The sequence below is a fragment of the Cololabis saira genome, unplaced genomic scaffold (genome assembly GCF_033807715.1).
Source record: "Cololabis saira isolate AMF1-May2022 unplaced genomic scaffold, fColSai1.1 scf097, whole genome shotgun sequence".
NCBI lineage: Eukaryota > Metazoa > Chordata > Actinopteri > Beloniformes > Belonidae > Cololabis > Cololabis saira.
The window spans coordinates 66,740-79,433 of NW_026906261.1; the positions used below are offsets into that span (position 1 = coordinate 66,740).

The window sequence follows — 12,694 nt, forward strand, 5'->3', positions numbered from 1 at the left end:
GAACCTGTGGTCTCTTTACTGTCTGTTGGACAATAAACATTATGATGTAATGGTCAAACACAGTCTTCAACAGGCTCTGTGGCGCAATGGATAGCGCATTGGACTCCTAGTTGAAAAGTTGCGATGTAATTCTAAAGGTTCTATTTGAGCACTTGAGATGTAATTCAAAGGTTGTGGGTTCGAGTCCCACCAGAGTCGTCCTTTAGTAACTCCAGGGTTTGAAGACATGATAATCTCCATTCTGGTAGTTGTACCTCTTATCTAAAGGTTAGTTGACATTGCAGCATTTCACACAATAAACCCAGCCCAAAAGGCTGATGGTACAATTGATAGCATGTCGCATGTCTAGTTGAGCATGAGATGGAGTTTAAAGGTTGTGTGTTCCAGTCCCACCCAACTAACAATTGTAGATTGCAAAATATTTCATCCCAGTCCGTTGTTGATTTTTTTTTCCAAGTCTGTGTGGACACAAATATTGTTGTCTGTCCACATAGAAATCCTCACAGACGGCCTATCCTGTCCACACAGGAACCTGTGGTCTCTTTACTGTCTGTTGCACAATAAACATTATGATGGAATGGTCAAACACAGTCTTCAACAGGCTCTGTGGCGCAATGGATATAGTGCATTGGACTTCTAGTTGAGCACTTGAGATGTAATTCAAAGGTTGTGGGTTCGAGTCCCACCAGAGTCGTCCTTTAGTAACTCCAGGGTTTGAAGACATGATAATCTCCATTCTGGTAGTTGTACCTCTTATCTAAAGGTTAGTTGACATTGCAGCATTTCAAACAATAAACCCAGCCCAAAAGGCTGATGGTACAATTGATAGCATGTCGCATGTCTAGTTGAGCATGAGATGGAGTTTAAAGGTTGTGTGTTCCAGTCCCACCCAACTAACAATTGTAGATTGCCAAATATTTAATCCCAGTCCGTTGTTGATTTTTTTTTCCAAGTCTGTGTGGACACAAATATTGTGTCTGTCCACATAGAAATCCTCACAGACGGCCTATCCTGTCCACACAGGAACCTGTGGTCTCTTTACTGTCTGTTGCACAATAAACATTATGATGGAATGGTCAAACACAGTCTTCAACAGGCTCTGTGGCGCAATGGATAGCGCATTGGACTTCTAGTTGAGCACTTGAGATGTAATTCAAAGGTTGTGGGTTCGAGTCCCACCAGAGTCATCCTTTAGTAACTCCAGGGTTTGAAGACATGATAATCTCCATTCTGGTAGTTGTACCTCTTATCTAAAGGTTAGTTGACATTGCAGCATTTCACACAATAAACCCAGCCCAAAAGGCTGATGGTACAATTGATAGCATGTCGCATGTCTAGTTGAGCATGAGATGGAGTTTAAAGGTTGTGTGTTCCAGTCCCACCCAACTAAAAATTGTAGATTGCCAAATATTTAATCCCAGTCCGTTGTTGATTTTTTTTTCCAAGTCTGTGTGGACACAAATATTGTTGTCTGTCCACATAGAAATCCTCACAGACGGCCTATCCTGTCCACACAGGAACCTGTGGTCTCTTTACTGTCTGTTGCACAATAAACATTATGATGTAATGGTCAAACACAGTCTTCAACAGGCTCTGTGGCGCAATGGATAGCGCATTGGACTCCTAGTTGAAAAGTTGCAATGTAATTCTAAAGGTTCTAGTTGAGCACTTGAGATGTAATTCAAAGGTTGTGGGTTCGAGTCCCACCAGAGTCGTCCTTTAGTAACTCCAGGGTTTGAAGACATGATAATCTCCATTCTGGTAGTTGTACCTCTTATCTAAAGGTTAGTTGACATTGCAGCATTTCACACAATAAACGCAGCCCAAAAGGCTGGATGGTACAATTGATAGCATGTCGCATGTCTAGTTGAGCATGAGATGGAGTTTAAAGGTTGTATGTTCCAGTCCCAACCAACTAACAATTGTAGATTGCCAAATATTTAATCCCAGTCCGTTGATTTTTTTCCAAGTCTGTGTGGACACAAATATTGTGTCTGTCCACATAGAAATCCTCACAGACGGCCTATCCTGTCCACACAGGAACCTGTGGTCTTGTACTGTCTGTTGCACAATAAACATTATGATGGAATGGTCAAACACAGTCTTCAACAGGCTCTGTGGCGCAATGGATAGCGCATTGGACTTCTAGTTGAGCACTTGAGATGTAATTCAAAGGTTGTGGGTTCGAGTCCCACCAGAGTCGTGCTTTAGTAACTCCAGGGTTTGAAGACATGATAATCTCCATTCTGGTAGTTGTACCTCTTATCTAAAGGTTAGTTGACATTGCAGCATTTCACACAATAAACGCAGCCCAAAAGGCTGCATGGTACAATTGATAGCATGTTGCATGTCTAGTTGAGCATGAGATGGAGTTTAAAGGTTGTGTGTACCAGTCCCACCCAACTAACACTTGTAGATTGTCAAATATTTAATCCCAGTCCGTTGTTGATTTTTTTTTTCCAAGTCTGTGTGGACACAAATGTTGTTGTCTGTCCACATAGAAATCCTCACAGACGGCCTATCCTGTCCACACAGGAACCTGTGGTCTTGTACTGTCTGTTGCACAATAAACATTATGATGGAATGGTCAAACACAGTCTTCAACAGGCTCTGTGGCGCAATGGATAGCGCATTGGACTTCTAGTTGAGCACTTGAGATGTAATTCAAAGGTTGTGGGTTCGAGTCCCACCAGAGTCGTGCTTTAGTAACTCCAGGGTTTGAAGACATGATAATCTCCATTCTGGTAGTTGTACCTCTTATCTAAAGGTTAGTTGACATTGCAGCATTTCACACAATAAACGCAGCCCAAAAGGCTGGATGGTACAATTGATAGCATGTGGCATGTCTAGTTGAGCATGAGATGGAGTTTAAAGGTTGTATGTTCCAGTCCCAACCAACTAACAATTGTAGATTGCCAAATATTTAATCCCAGTCCGTTGATTTTTTTCCAAGTCTGTGTGGACACAAATATTGTGTCTGTCCACATAGAAATCCTCACAGACGGCCTATCCTGTCCACACAGGAACCTGTGGTCTTTTACTGTCTGTTGCACAATAAACATTATGATGGAATGGTCAAACACAGTCTTCAACAGGCTCTGTGGCGCAATGGATAGCGCATTGGACTTCTAGTTGAGCACTTGAGATGTAATTCAAAGGTTGTGGGTTCGAGTCCCACCAGAGTCGTGCTTTAGTAACTCCAGGGTTTGAAGACATGATAATCTCCATTCTGGTAGTTGTACCTCTTATCTAAAGGTTAGTTGACATTGCAGCATTTCACACAATAAACGCAGCCCAAAAGGCTGGATGGTACAATTGATAGCATGTCGCATGTCTAGTTGAGCATGAGATGGAGTTTAAAGGTTGTGTGTACCAGTCCCACCCAACTAACACTTGTAGATTGTCAAATATTTAATCCCAGTCCGTTGTTGATTTTTTTTTTCCAAGTCTGTGTGGACACAAATATTGTTGTCTGTCCACATAGAAATCCTCACAGACGGCCTATCCTGTCCACACAGGAACCTGTGGTCTTGTACTGTCTGTTGCACAATAAACATTATGATGGAATGGTCAAACACAGTCTTCAACAGGCTCTGTGGCGCAATGGATAGCGCATTGGACTTCTAGTTGAGCACTTGAGATGTAATTCAAAGGTTGTGGGTTCGAGTCCCACCAGAGTCGTGCTTTAGTAACTCCAGGGTTTGAAGACATGATAATCTCCATTCTGGTAGTTGTACCTCTTATCTAAAGGTTAGTTGACATTGCAGCATTTCACACAATAAACGCAGCCCAAAAGGCTGGATGGTACAATTGATAGCATGTCGCATGTCTAGTTGAGCATGAGATGGAGTTTAAAGGTTGTATGTTCCAGTCCCAACCAACTAACAATTGTAGATTGCCAAATATTTAATCCCAGTCCGTTGATTTTTTTCCAAGTCTGTGTGGACACAAATATTGTGTCTGTCCACATAGAAATCCTCACAGACGGCCTATCCTGTCCACACAGGAACCTGTGGTCTTGTACTGTCTGTTGCACAATAAACATTATGATGGAATGGTCAAACACAGTCTTCAACAGGCTCTGTGGCGCAATGGATAGCGCATTGGACTTCTAGTTGAGCACTTGAGATGTAATTCAAAGGTTGTGGGTTCGAGTCCCACCAGAGTCGTGCTTTAGTAACTCCAGGGTTTGAAGACATGATAATCTCCATTCTGGTAGTTGTACCTCTTATCTAAAGGTTAGTTGACATTGCAGCATTTCACACAATAAACGCAGCCCAAAAGGCTGGATGGTACAATTGATAGCATGTGGCATGTCTAGTTGAGCATGAGATGGAGTTTAAAGGTTGTATGTTCCAGTCCCAACCAACTAACAATTGTAGATTGCCAAATATTTAATCCCAGTCCGTTGATTTTTTTCCAAGTCTGTGTGGACACAAATATTGTGTCTGTCCACATAGAAATCCTCACAGACGGCCTATCCTGTCCACACAGGAACCTGTGGTCTTGTACTGTCTGTTGCACAATAAACATTATGATGGAATGGTCAAACACAGTCTTCAACAGGCTCTGTGGCGCAATGGATAGCGCATTGGACTTCTAGTTGAGCACTTGAGATGTAATTCAAAGGTTGTGGGTTCGAGTCCCACCAGAGTCGTGCTTTAGTAACTCCAGGGTTTGAAGACATGATAATCTCCATTCTGGTAGTTGTACCTCTTATCTAAAGGTTAGTTGACATTGCAGCATTTCACACAATAAACGCAGCCCAAAAGGCTGCATGGTACAATTGATAGCATGTTGCATGTCTAGTTGAGCATGAGATGGAGTTTAAAGGTTGTGTGTACCAGTCCCACCCAACTAACACTTGTAGATTGCCAAATATTTAATCCCAGTCCGTTGTTGATTTTTTTTTCCAAGTCTGTGTGGACACAAATATTGTTGTCTGTCCACATAGAAATCCTCACTGATGGCCTATCCTGTCCACACAGGAACCTGTGGTCTCTTTACTGTCTGTTGGACAATAAACATTATGATGTAATGGTCAAACACAGTCTTCAACAGGCTCTGTGGCGCAATGGATAGCGCATTGGACTCCTAGTTGAAAAGTTGCGATGTAATTCTAAAGGTTCTAGTTGAGCACTTGAGATGTAATTCAAAGGTTGTGGGTTCGAGTCCCACCAGAGTCGTGCTTTAGTAACTCCAGGGTTTGAAGACATGATAATCTCCATTCTGGTAGTTGTACCTCTTATCTAAAGGTTAGTTGACATTGCAGCATTTCACACAATAAACGCAGCCCAAAAGGCTGCATGGTACAATTGATAGCATGTTGCATGTCTAGTTGAGCATGAGATGGAGTTTAAAGGTTGTGTGTACCAGTCCCACCCAACTAACACTTGTAGATTGCCAAATATTTAATCCCAGTCCGTTGTTGATTTTTTTTTCCAAGTCTGTGTGGACACAAATATTGTTGTCTGTCCACATAGAAATCCTCACTGATGGCCTATCCTGTCCACACAGGAACCTGTGGTCTCTTTACTGTCTGTTGGACAATAAACATTATGATGTAATGGTCAAACACAGTCTTCAACAGGCTCTGTGGCGCAATGGATAGCGCATTGGACTCCTAGTTGAAAAGTTGCGATGTAATTCTAAAGGTTCTAGTTGAGCACTTGAGATGTAATTCAAAGGTTGTGGGTTCGAGTCCCACCAGAGTCGTCCTTTAGTAACTCCAGGGTTTGAAGACATGATAATCTCCATTCTGGTAGTTGTACCTCTTATCTAAAGGTTAGTTGACATTGCAGCATTTCACACAATAAACCCAGCCCAAAAGGCTGATGGTACAATTGATAGCATGTCGCATGTCTAGTTGAGCATGAGATGGAGTTTAAAGGTTGTGTGTTCCAGTCCCACCCAACTAACAATTGTAGATTGCAAAATATTTCATCCCAGTCCGTTGTTGATTTTTTTTTCCAAGTCTGTGTGGACACAAATATTGTTGTCTGTCCACATAGAAATCCTCACAGACGGCCTATCCTGTCCACACAGGAACCTGTGGTCTCTTTACTGTCTGTTGCACAATAAACATTATGATGGAATGGTCAAACACAGTCTTCAACAGGCTCTGTGGCGCAATGGATATAGTGCATTGGACTTCTAGTTGAGCACTTGAGATGTAATTCAAAGGTTGTGGGTTCGAGTCCCACCAGAGTCGTCCTTTAGTAACTCCAGGGTTTGAAGACATGATAATCTCCATTCTGGTAGTTGTACCTCTTATCTAAAGGTTAGTTGACATTGCAGCATTTCAAACAATAAACCCAGCCCAAAAGGCTGATGGTACAATTGATAGCATGTCGCATGTCTAGTTGAGCATGAGATGGAGTTTAAAGGTTGTGTGTACCAGTCCCACCCAACTAACACTTGTAGATTGCCAAATATTTAATCCCAGTCCGTTGTTGATTTTTTTTTCCAAGTCTGTGTGGACACAAATATTGTGTCTGTCCACATAGAAATCCTCACAGACGGCCTATCCTGTCCACACAGGAACCTGTGGTCTCTTTACTGTCTGTTGGACAATAAACATTATGATGTAATGGTCAAACACAGTCTTCAACAGGCTCTGTGGCGCAATGGATAGCGCATTGGACTCCTAGTTGAAAAGTTGCGATGTAATTCTAAAGGTTCTAGTTGAGCACTTGAGATGTAATTCAAAGGTTGTGGGTTCGAGTCCCACCAGAGTCGTCCTTTAGTAACTCCAGGGTTTGAAGACATGATAATCTCCATTCTGGTAGTTGTACCTCTTATCTAAAGGTTAGTTGACATTGCAGCATTTCACACAATAAACCCAGCCCAAAAGGCTGATGGTACAATTGATAGCATGTCGCATGTCTAGGTGAGCATGAGATGGAGTTTAAAGGTTGTGTGTTCCAGTCCCACCCAACTAACAATTGTAGATTGCCAAATATTTAATACCAGTCCGTTGTTGATTTTTTTTTCCAAGTCTGTGTGGACACAAATATTGTGTCTGTCCACATAGAAATCCTCACAGACGGCCTATCCTGTCCACACAGGAACCTGTGGTCTCTTTACTGTCTGTTGCACAATAAACATTATGATGGAATGGTCAAACACAGTCTTCAACAGGCTCTGTGGCGCAATGGATAGCGCATTGGACTTCTAGTTGAGCACTTGAGATGTAATTCAAAGGTTGTGGGTTCGAGTCCCACCAGAGTCGTCCTTTAGTAACTCCAGGGTTTGAAGACATGATAATCTCCATTCTGGTGCTTGTACCTCTTATCTAAAGGTTAGTTGACATTGCAGCATTTCACACAATAAACGCAGCCCAAAAGGCTGCATGGTACAATTGATAGCATGTTGCATGTCTAGTTGAGCACAAGATGGAGTTTAAAGGTTGTGTGTACCAGTCCCACCCAACTAACACTTGTAGATTGCCAAATATTTAATCCCAGTCCGTTGTTGATTTTTTTTTCCAAGTCTGTGTGGACACAAATATTGTGTCTGTCCACATAGAAATCCTCACAGACGGCCTATCCTGTCCACACAGGAACCTGTGGTCTCTTTACTGTCTGTTGGACAATAAACATTATGATGTAATGGTCAAACACAGTCTTCAACAGGCTCTGTGGCGCAATGGATAGCGCATTGGACTCCTAGTTGAAAAGTTGCGATGTAATTCTAAAGGTTCTATTTGAGCACTTGAGATGTAATTCAAAGGTTGTGGGTTCGAGTCCCACCAGAGTCGTCCTTTAGTAACTCCAGGGTTTGAAGACATGATAATCTCCATTCTGGTAGTTGTACCTCTTATCTAAAGGTTAGTTGACATTGCAGCATTTCACACAATAAACCCAGCCCAAAAGGCTGATGGTACAATTGATAGCATGTCGCATGTCTAGTTGAGCATGAGATGGAGTTTAAAGGTTGTGTGTTCCAGTCCCACCCAACTAACAATTGTAGATTGCAAAATATTTCATCCCAGTCCGTTGTTGATTTTTTTTTCCAAGTCTGTGTGGACACAAATATTGTTGTCTGTCCACATAGAAATCCTCACAGACGGCCTATCCTGTCCACACAGGAACCTGTGGTCTCTTTACTGTCTGTTGCACAATAAACATTATGATGGAATGGTCAAACACAGTCTTCAACAGGCTCTGTGGCGCAATGGATATAGTGCATTGGACTTCTAGTTGAGCACTTGAGATGTAATTCAAAGGTTGTGGGTTCGAGTCCCACCAGAGTCGTCCTTTAGTAACTCCAGGGTTTGAAGACATGATAATCTCCATTCTGGTAGTTGTACCTCTTATCTAAAGGTTAGTTGACATTGCAGCATTTCAAACAATAAACCCAGCCCAAAAGGCTGATGGTACAATTGATAGCATGTCGCATGTCTAGTTGAGCATGAGATGGAGTTTAAAGGTTGTGTGTTCCAGTCCCACCCAACTAACAATTGTAGATTGCCAAATATTTAATCCCAGTCCGTTGTTGATTTTTTTTTCCAAGTCTGTGTGGACACAAATATTGTGTCTGTCCACATAGAAATCCTCACAGACGGCCTATCCTGTCCACACAGGAACCTGTGGTCTCTTTACTGTCTGTTGCACAATAAACATTATGATGGAATGGTCAAACACAGTCTTCAACAGGCTCTGTGGCGCAATGGATAGCGCATTGGACTTCTAGTTGAGCACTTGAGATGTAATTCAAAGGTTGTGGGTTCGAGTCCCACCAGAGTCATCCTTTAGTAACTCCAGGGTTTGAAGACATGATAATCTCCATTCTGGTAGTTGTACCTCTTATCTAAAGGTTAGTTGACATTGCAGCATTTCACACAATAAACCCAGCCCAAAAGGCTGATGGTACAATTGATAGCATGTCGCATGTCTAGTTGAGCATGAGATGGAGTTTAAAGGTTGTGTGTTCCAGTCCCACCCAACTAAAAATTGTAGATTGCCAAATATTTAATCCCAGTCCGTTGTTGATTTTTTTTTCCAAGTCTGTGTGGACACAAATATTGTTGTCTGTCCACATAGAAATCCTCACAGACGGCCTATCCTGTCCACACAGGAACCTGTGGTCTCTTTACTGTCTGTTGCACAATAAACATTATGATGTAATGGTCAAACACAGTCTTCAACAGGCTCTGTGGCGCAATGGATAGCGCATTGGACTCCTAGTTGAAAAGTTGCAATGTAATTCTAAAGGTTCTAGTTGAGCACTTGAGATGTAATTCAAAGGTTGTGGGTTCGAGTCCCACCAGAGTCGTCCTTTAGTAACTCCAGGGTTTGAAGACATGATAATCTCCATTCTGGTAGTTGTACCTCTTATCTAAAGGTTAGTTGACATTGCAGCATTTCACACAATAAACGCAGCCCAAAAGGCTGGATGGTACAATTGATAGCATGTCGCATGTCTAGTTGAGCATGAGATGGAGTTTAAAGGTTGTATGTTCCAGTCCCAACCAACTAACAATTGTAGATTGCCAAATATTTAATCCCAGTCCGTTGATTTTTTTCCAAGTCTGTGTGGACACAAATATTGTGTCTGTCCACATAGAAATCCTCACAGACGGCCTATCCTGTCCACACAGGAACCTGTGGTCTTGTACTGTCTGTTGCACAATAAACATTATGATGGAATGGTCAAACACAGTCTTCAACAGGCTCTGTGGCGCAATGGATAGCGCATTGGACTTCTAGTTGAGCACTTGAGATGTAATTCAAAGGTTGTGGGTTCGAGTCCCACCAGAGTCGTGCTTTAGTAACTCCAGGGTTTGAAGACATGATAATCTCCATTCTGGTAGTTGTACCTCTTATCTAAAGGTTAGTTGACATTGCAGCATTTCACACAATAAACGCAGCCCAAAAGGCTGCATGGTACAATTGATAGCATGTTGCATGTCTAGTTGAGCATGAGATGGAGTTTAAAGGTTGTGTGTACCAGTCCCACCCAACTAACACTTGTAGATTGTCAAATATTTAATCCCAGTCCGTTGTTGATTTTTTTTTTCCAAGTCTGTGTGGACACAAATATTGTTGTCTGTCCACATAGAAATCCTCACAGACGGCCTATCCTGTCCACACAGGAACCTGTGGTCTTGTACTGTCTGTTGCACAATAAACATTATGATGGAATGGTCAAACACAGTCTTCAACAGGCTCTGTGGCGCAATGGATAGCGCATTGGACTTCTAGTTGAGCACTTGAGATGTAATTCAAAGGTTGTGGGTTCGAGTCCCACCAGAGTCGTGCTTTAGTAACTCCAGGGTTTGAAGACATGATAATCTCCATTCTGGTAGTTGTACCTCTTATCTAAAGGTTAGTTGACATTGCAGCATTTCACACAATAAACGCAGCCCAAAAGGCTGGATGGTACAATTGATAGCATGTCGCATGTCTAGTTGAGCATGAGATGGAGTTTAAAGGTTGTATGTTCCAGTCCCAACCAACTAACAATTGTAGATTGCCAAATATTTAATCCCAGTCCGTTGATTTTTTTCCAAGTCTGTGTGGACACAAATATTGTGTCTGTCCACATAGAAATCCTCACAGACGGCCTATCCTGTCCACACAGGAACCTGTGGTCTTGTACTGTCTGTTGCACAATAAACATTATGATGGAATGGTCAAACACAGTCTTCAACAGGCTCTGTGGCGCAATGGATAGCGCATTGGACTTCTAGTTGAGCACTTGAGATGTAATTCAAAGGTTGTGGGTTCGAGTCCCACCAGAGTCATGCTTTAGTAACTCCAGGGTTTGAAGACATGATAATCTCCATTCTGGTAGTTGTACCTCTTATCTAAAGGTTAGTTGACATTGCAGCATTTCACACAATAAACGCAGCCCAAAAGGCTGGATGGTACAATTGATAGCATGTGGCATGTCTAGTTGAGCATGAGATGGAGTTTAAAGGTTGTATGTTCCAGTCCCAACCAACTAACAATTGTAGATTGCCAAATATTTAATCCCAGTCCGTTGATTTTTTTCCAAGTCTGTGTGGACACAAATATTGTGTCTGTCCACATAGAAATCCTCACAGACGGCCTATCCTGTCCACACAGGAACCTGTGGTCTTGTACTGTCTGTTGCACAATAAACATTATGATGGAATGGTCAAACACAGTCTTCAACAGGCTCTGTGGCGCAATGGATAGCGCATTGGACTTCTAGTTGAGCACTTGAGATGTAATTCAAAGGTTGTGGGTTCGAGTCCCACCAGAGTCGTGCTTTAGTAACTCCAGGGTTTGAAGACATGATAATCTCCATTCTGGTAGTTGTACCTCTTATCTAAAGGTTAGTTGACATTGCAGCATTTCACACAATAAACGCAGCCCAAAAGGCTGCATGGTACAATTGATAGCATGTTGCATGTCTAGTTGAGCATGAGATGGAGTTTAAAGGTTGTGTGTACCAGTCCCACCCAACTAACACTTGTAGATTGCCAAATATTTAATCCCAGTCCGTTGTTGATTTTTTTTTCCAAGTCTGTGTGGACACAAATATTGTTGTCTGTCCACATAGAAATCCTCACTGATGGCCTATCCTGTCCACACAGGAACCTGTGGTCTCTTTACTGTCTGTTGGACAATAAACATTATGATGTAATGGTCAAACACAGTCTTCAACAGGCTCTGTGGCGCAATGGATAGCGCATTGGACTCCTAGTTGAAAAGTTGCGATGTAATTCTAAAGGTTCTAGTTGAGCACTTGAGATGTAATTCAAAGGTTGTGGGTTCGAGTCCCACCAGAGTCGTGCTTTAGTAACTCCAGGGTTTGAAGACATGATAATCTCCATTCTGGTAGTTGTACCTCTTATCTAAAGGTTAGTTGACATTGCAGCATTTCACACAATAAACGCAGCCCAAAAGGCTGCATGGTACAATTGATAGCATGTTGCATGTCTAGTTGAGCATGAGATGGAGTTTAAAGGTTGTGTGTACCAGTCCCACCCAACTAACACTTGTAGATTGCCAAATATTTAATCCCAGTCCGTTGTTGATTTTTTTTTCCAAGTCTGTGTGGACACAAATATTGTTGTCTGTCCACATAGAAATCCTCACTGATGGCCTATCCTGTCCACACAGGAACCTGTGGTCTCTTTACTGTCTGTTGGACAATAAACATTATGATGTAATGGTCAAACACAGTCTTCAACAGGCTCTGTGGCGCAATGGATAGCGCATTGGACTCCTAGTTGAAAAGTTGCGATGTAATTCTAAAGGTTCTAGTTGAGCACTTGAGATGTAATTCAAAGGTTGTGGGTTCGAGTCCCACCAGAGTCGTCCTTTAGTAACTCCAGGGTTTGAAGACATGATAATCTCCATTCTGGTAGTTGTACCTCTTATCTAAAGGTTAGTTGACATTGCAGCATTTCACACAATAAACCCAGCCCAAAAGGCTGATGGTACAATTGATAGCATGTCGCATGTCTAGTTGAGCATGAGATGGAGTTTAAAGGTTGTGTGTTCCAGTCCCACCCAACTAACAATTGTAGATTGCAAAATATTTCATCCCAGTCCGTTGTTGATTTTTTTTTCCAAGTCTGTGTGGACACAAATATTGTTGTCTGTCCACATAGAAATCCTCACAGACGGCCTATCCTGTCCACACAGGAACCTGTGGTCTCTTTACTGTCTGTTGCACAATAAACATTATGATGGAATGGTCAAACACAGTCTTCAAC

The 12,694-nt window shown here is 42.2% G+C and overlaps 25 non-coding genes across 25 annotated transcripts; all 25 read left to right on the forward strand.

The window, feature by feature from the left end:
* Positions 1 to 72: 72 nt before the first annotated feature.
* trnar-ccu (transfer RNA arginine (anticodon CCU)) lies at positions 73 to 198 on the forward strand. Its single transcript has 2 exons — positions 73 to 109; positions 163 to 198. It is a non-coding gene; the product is annotated as a tRNA-Arg (tRNA).
* A 402-nt stretch (positions 199 to 600) lies between these two features.
* On the forward strand, positions 601 to 694 carry trnar-ucu (transfer RNA arginine (anticodon UCU)). Its single transcript is given in 2 exon segments — positions 601 to 639; positions 659 to 694. It is a non-coding gene; the product is annotated as a tRNA-Arg (tRNA).
* A 401-nt stretch (positions 695 to 1,095) lies between these two features.
* Positions 1,096 to 1,187, forward strand: trnar-ucu (transfer RNA arginine (anticodon UCU)). The gene is given in 2 exon segments: positions 1,096 to 1,132; positions 1,152 to 1,187. It is a non-coding gene; the product is annotated as a tRNA-Arg (tRNA).
* Positions 1,188 to 1,589: 402 nt separating this feature from the next.
* On the forward strand, positions 1,590 to 1,715 carry trnar-ccu (transfer RNA arginine (anticodon CCU)). Its single transcript has 2 exons — positions 1,590 to 1,626; positions 1,680 to 1,715. It is a non-coding gene; the product is annotated as a tRNA-Arg (tRNA).
* A 396-nt stretch (positions 1,716 to 2,111) lies between these two features.
* Positions 2,112 to 2,203, forward strand: trnar-ucu (transfer RNA arginine (anticodon UCU)). Its single transcript is given in 2 exon segments — positions 2,112 to 2,148; positions 2,168 to 2,203. It is a non-coding gene; the product is annotated as a tRNA-Arg (tRNA).
* A 403-nt stretch (positions 2,204 to 2,606) lies between these two features.
* On the forward strand, positions 2,607 to 2,698 carry trnar-ucu (transfer RNA arginine (anticodon UCU)). The gene is given in 2 exon segments: positions 2,607 to 2,643; positions 2,663 to 2,698. It is a non-coding gene; the product is annotated as a tRNA-Arg (tRNA).
* A 396-nt stretch (positions 2,699 to 3,094) lies between these two features.
* trnar-ucu (transfer RNA arginine (anticodon UCU)) lies at positions 3,095 to 3,186 on the forward strand. Its single transcript is given in 2 exon segments — positions 3,095 to 3,131; positions 3,151 to 3,186. It is a non-coding gene; the product is annotated as a tRNA-Arg (tRNA).
* Positions 3,187 to 3,589: 403 nt separating this feature from the next.
* On the forward strand, positions 3,590 to 3,681 carry trnar-ucu (transfer RNA arginine (anticodon UCU)). Its single transcript is given in 2 exon segments — positions 3,590 to 3,626; positions 3,646 to 3,681. It is a non-coding gene; the product is annotated as a tRNA-Arg (tRNA).
* Positions 3,682 to 4,077: 396 nt separating this feature from the next.
* trnar-ucu (transfer RNA arginine (anticodon UCU)) lies at positions 4,078 to 4,169 on the forward strand. Its single transcript is given in 2 exon segments — positions 4,078 to 4,114; positions 4,134 to 4,169. It is a non-coding gene; the product is annotated as a tRNA-Arg (tRNA).
* Positions 4,170 to 4,565: 396 nt separating this feature from the next.
* Positions 4,566 to 4,657, forward strand: trnar-ucu (transfer RNA arginine (anticodon UCU)). The gene is given in 2 exon segments: positions 4,566 to 4,602; positions 4,622 to 4,657. It is a non-coding gene; the product is annotated as a tRNA-Arg (tRNA).
* Positions 4,658 to 5,060: 403 nt separating this feature from the next.
* trnar-ccu (transfer RNA arginine (anticodon CCU)) lies at positions 5,061 to 5,186 on the forward strand. The gene is made up of 2 exons: positions 5,061 to 5,097; positions 5,151 to 5,186. It is a non-coding gene; the product is annotated as a tRNA-Arg (tRNA).
* A 403-nt stretch (positions 5,187 to 5,589) lies between these two features.
* Positions 5,590 to 5,715, forward strand: trnar-ccu (transfer RNA arginine (anticodon CCU)). The gene is made up of 2 exons: positions 5,590 to 5,626; positions 5,680 to 5,715. It is a non-coding gene; the product is annotated as a tRNA-Arg (tRNA).
* A 402-nt stretch (positions 5,716 to 6,117) lies between these two features.
* trnar-ucu (transfer RNA arginine (anticodon UCU)) lies at positions 6,118 to 6,211 on the forward strand. The gene is given in 2 exon segments: positions 6,118 to 6,156; positions 6,176 to 6,211. It is a non-coding gene; the product is annotated as a tRNA-Arg (tRNA).
* Positions 6,212 to 6,612: 401 nt separating this feature from the next.
* On the forward strand, positions 6,613 to 6,738 carry trnar-ccu (transfer RNA arginine (anticodon CCU)). Its single transcript has 2 exons — positions 6,613 to 6,649; positions 6,703 to 6,738. It is a non-coding gene; the product is annotated as a tRNA-Arg (tRNA).
* A 401-nt stretch (positions 6,739 to 7,139) lies between these two features.
* trnar-ucu (transfer RNA arginine (anticodon UCU)) lies at positions 7,140 to 7,231 on the forward strand. The gene is given in 2 exon segments: positions 7,140 to 7,176; positions 7,196 to 7,231. It is a non-coding gene; the product is annotated as a tRNA-Arg (tRNA).
* A 402-nt stretch (positions 7,232 to 7,633) lies between these two features.
* On the forward strand, positions 7,634 to 7,759 carry trnar-ccu (transfer RNA arginine (anticodon CCU)). Its single transcript has 2 exons — positions 7,634 to 7,670; positions 7,724 to 7,759. It is a non-coding gene; the product is annotated as a tRNA-Arg (tRNA).
* Positions 7,760 to 8,161: 402 nt separating this feature from the next.
* trnar-ucu (transfer RNA arginine (anticodon UCU)) lies at positions 8,162 to 8,255 on the forward strand. The gene is given in 2 exon segments: positions 8,162 to 8,200; positions 8,220 to 8,255. It is a non-coding gene; the product is annotated as a tRNA-Arg (tRNA).
* A 401-nt stretch (positions 8,256 to 8,656) lies between these two features.
* On the forward strand, positions 8,657 to 8,748 carry trnar-ucu (transfer RNA arginine (anticodon UCU)). Its single transcript is given in 2 exon segments — positions 8,657 to 8,693; positions 8,713 to 8,748. It is a non-coding gene; the product is annotated as a tRNA-Arg (tRNA).
* A 402-nt stretch (positions 8,749 to 9,150) lies between these two features.
* On the forward strand, positions 9,151 to 9,276 carry trnar-ccu (transfer RNA arginine (anticodon CCU)). The gene is made up of 2 exons: positions 9,151 to 9,187; positions 9,241 to 9,276. It is a non-coding gene; the product is annotated as a tRNA-Arg (tRNA).
* Positions 9,277 to 9,672: 396 nt separating this feature from the next.
* On the forward strand, positions 9,673 to 9,764 carry trnar-ucu (transfer RNA arginine (anticodon UCU)). The gene is given in 2 exon segments: positions 9,673 to 9,709; positions 9,729 to 9,764. It is a non-coding gene; the product is annotated as a tRNA-Arg (tRNA).
* A 403-nt stretch (positions 9,765 to 10,167) lies between these two features.
* On the forward strand, positions 10,168 to 10,259 carry trnar-ucu (transfer RNA arginine (anticodon UCU)). The gene is given in 2 exon segments: positions 10,168 to 10,204; positions 10,224 to 10,259. It is a non-coding gene; the product is annotated as a tRNA-Arg (tRNA).
* Positions 10,260 to 10,655: 396 nt separating this feature from the next.
* Positions 10,656 to 10,747, forward strand: trnar-ucu (transfer RNA arginine (anticodon UCU)). Its single transcript is given in 2 exon segments — positions 10,656 to 10,692; positions 10,712 to 10,747. It is a non-coding gene; the product is annotated as a tRNA-Arg (tRNA).
* A 396-nt stretch (positions 10,748 to 11,143) lies between these two features.
* Positions 11,144 to 11,235, forward strand: trnar-ucu (transfer RNA arginine (anticodon UCU)). Its single transcript is given in 2 exon segments — positions 11,144 to 11,180; positions 11,200 to 11,235. It is a non-coding gene; the product is annotated as a tRNA-Arg (tRNA).
* A 403-nt stretch (positions 11,236 to 11,638) lies between these two features.
* On the forward strand, positions 11,639 to 11,764 carry trnar-ccu (transfer RNA arginine (anticodon CCU)). The gene is made up of 2 exons: positions 11,639 to 11,675; positions 11,729 to 11,764. It is a non-coding gene; the product is annotated as a tRNA-Arg (tRNA).
* Positions 11,765 to 12,167: 403 nt separating this feature from the next.
* On the forward strand, positions 12,168 to 12,293 carry trnar-ccu (transfer RNA arginine (anticodon CCU)). Its single transcript has 2 exons — positions 12,168 to 12,204; positions 12,258 to 12,293. It is a non-coding gene; the product is annotated as a tRNA-Arg (tRNA).
* The last annotated feature ends 401 nt before the right edge of the window (positions 12,294 to 12,694 follow it).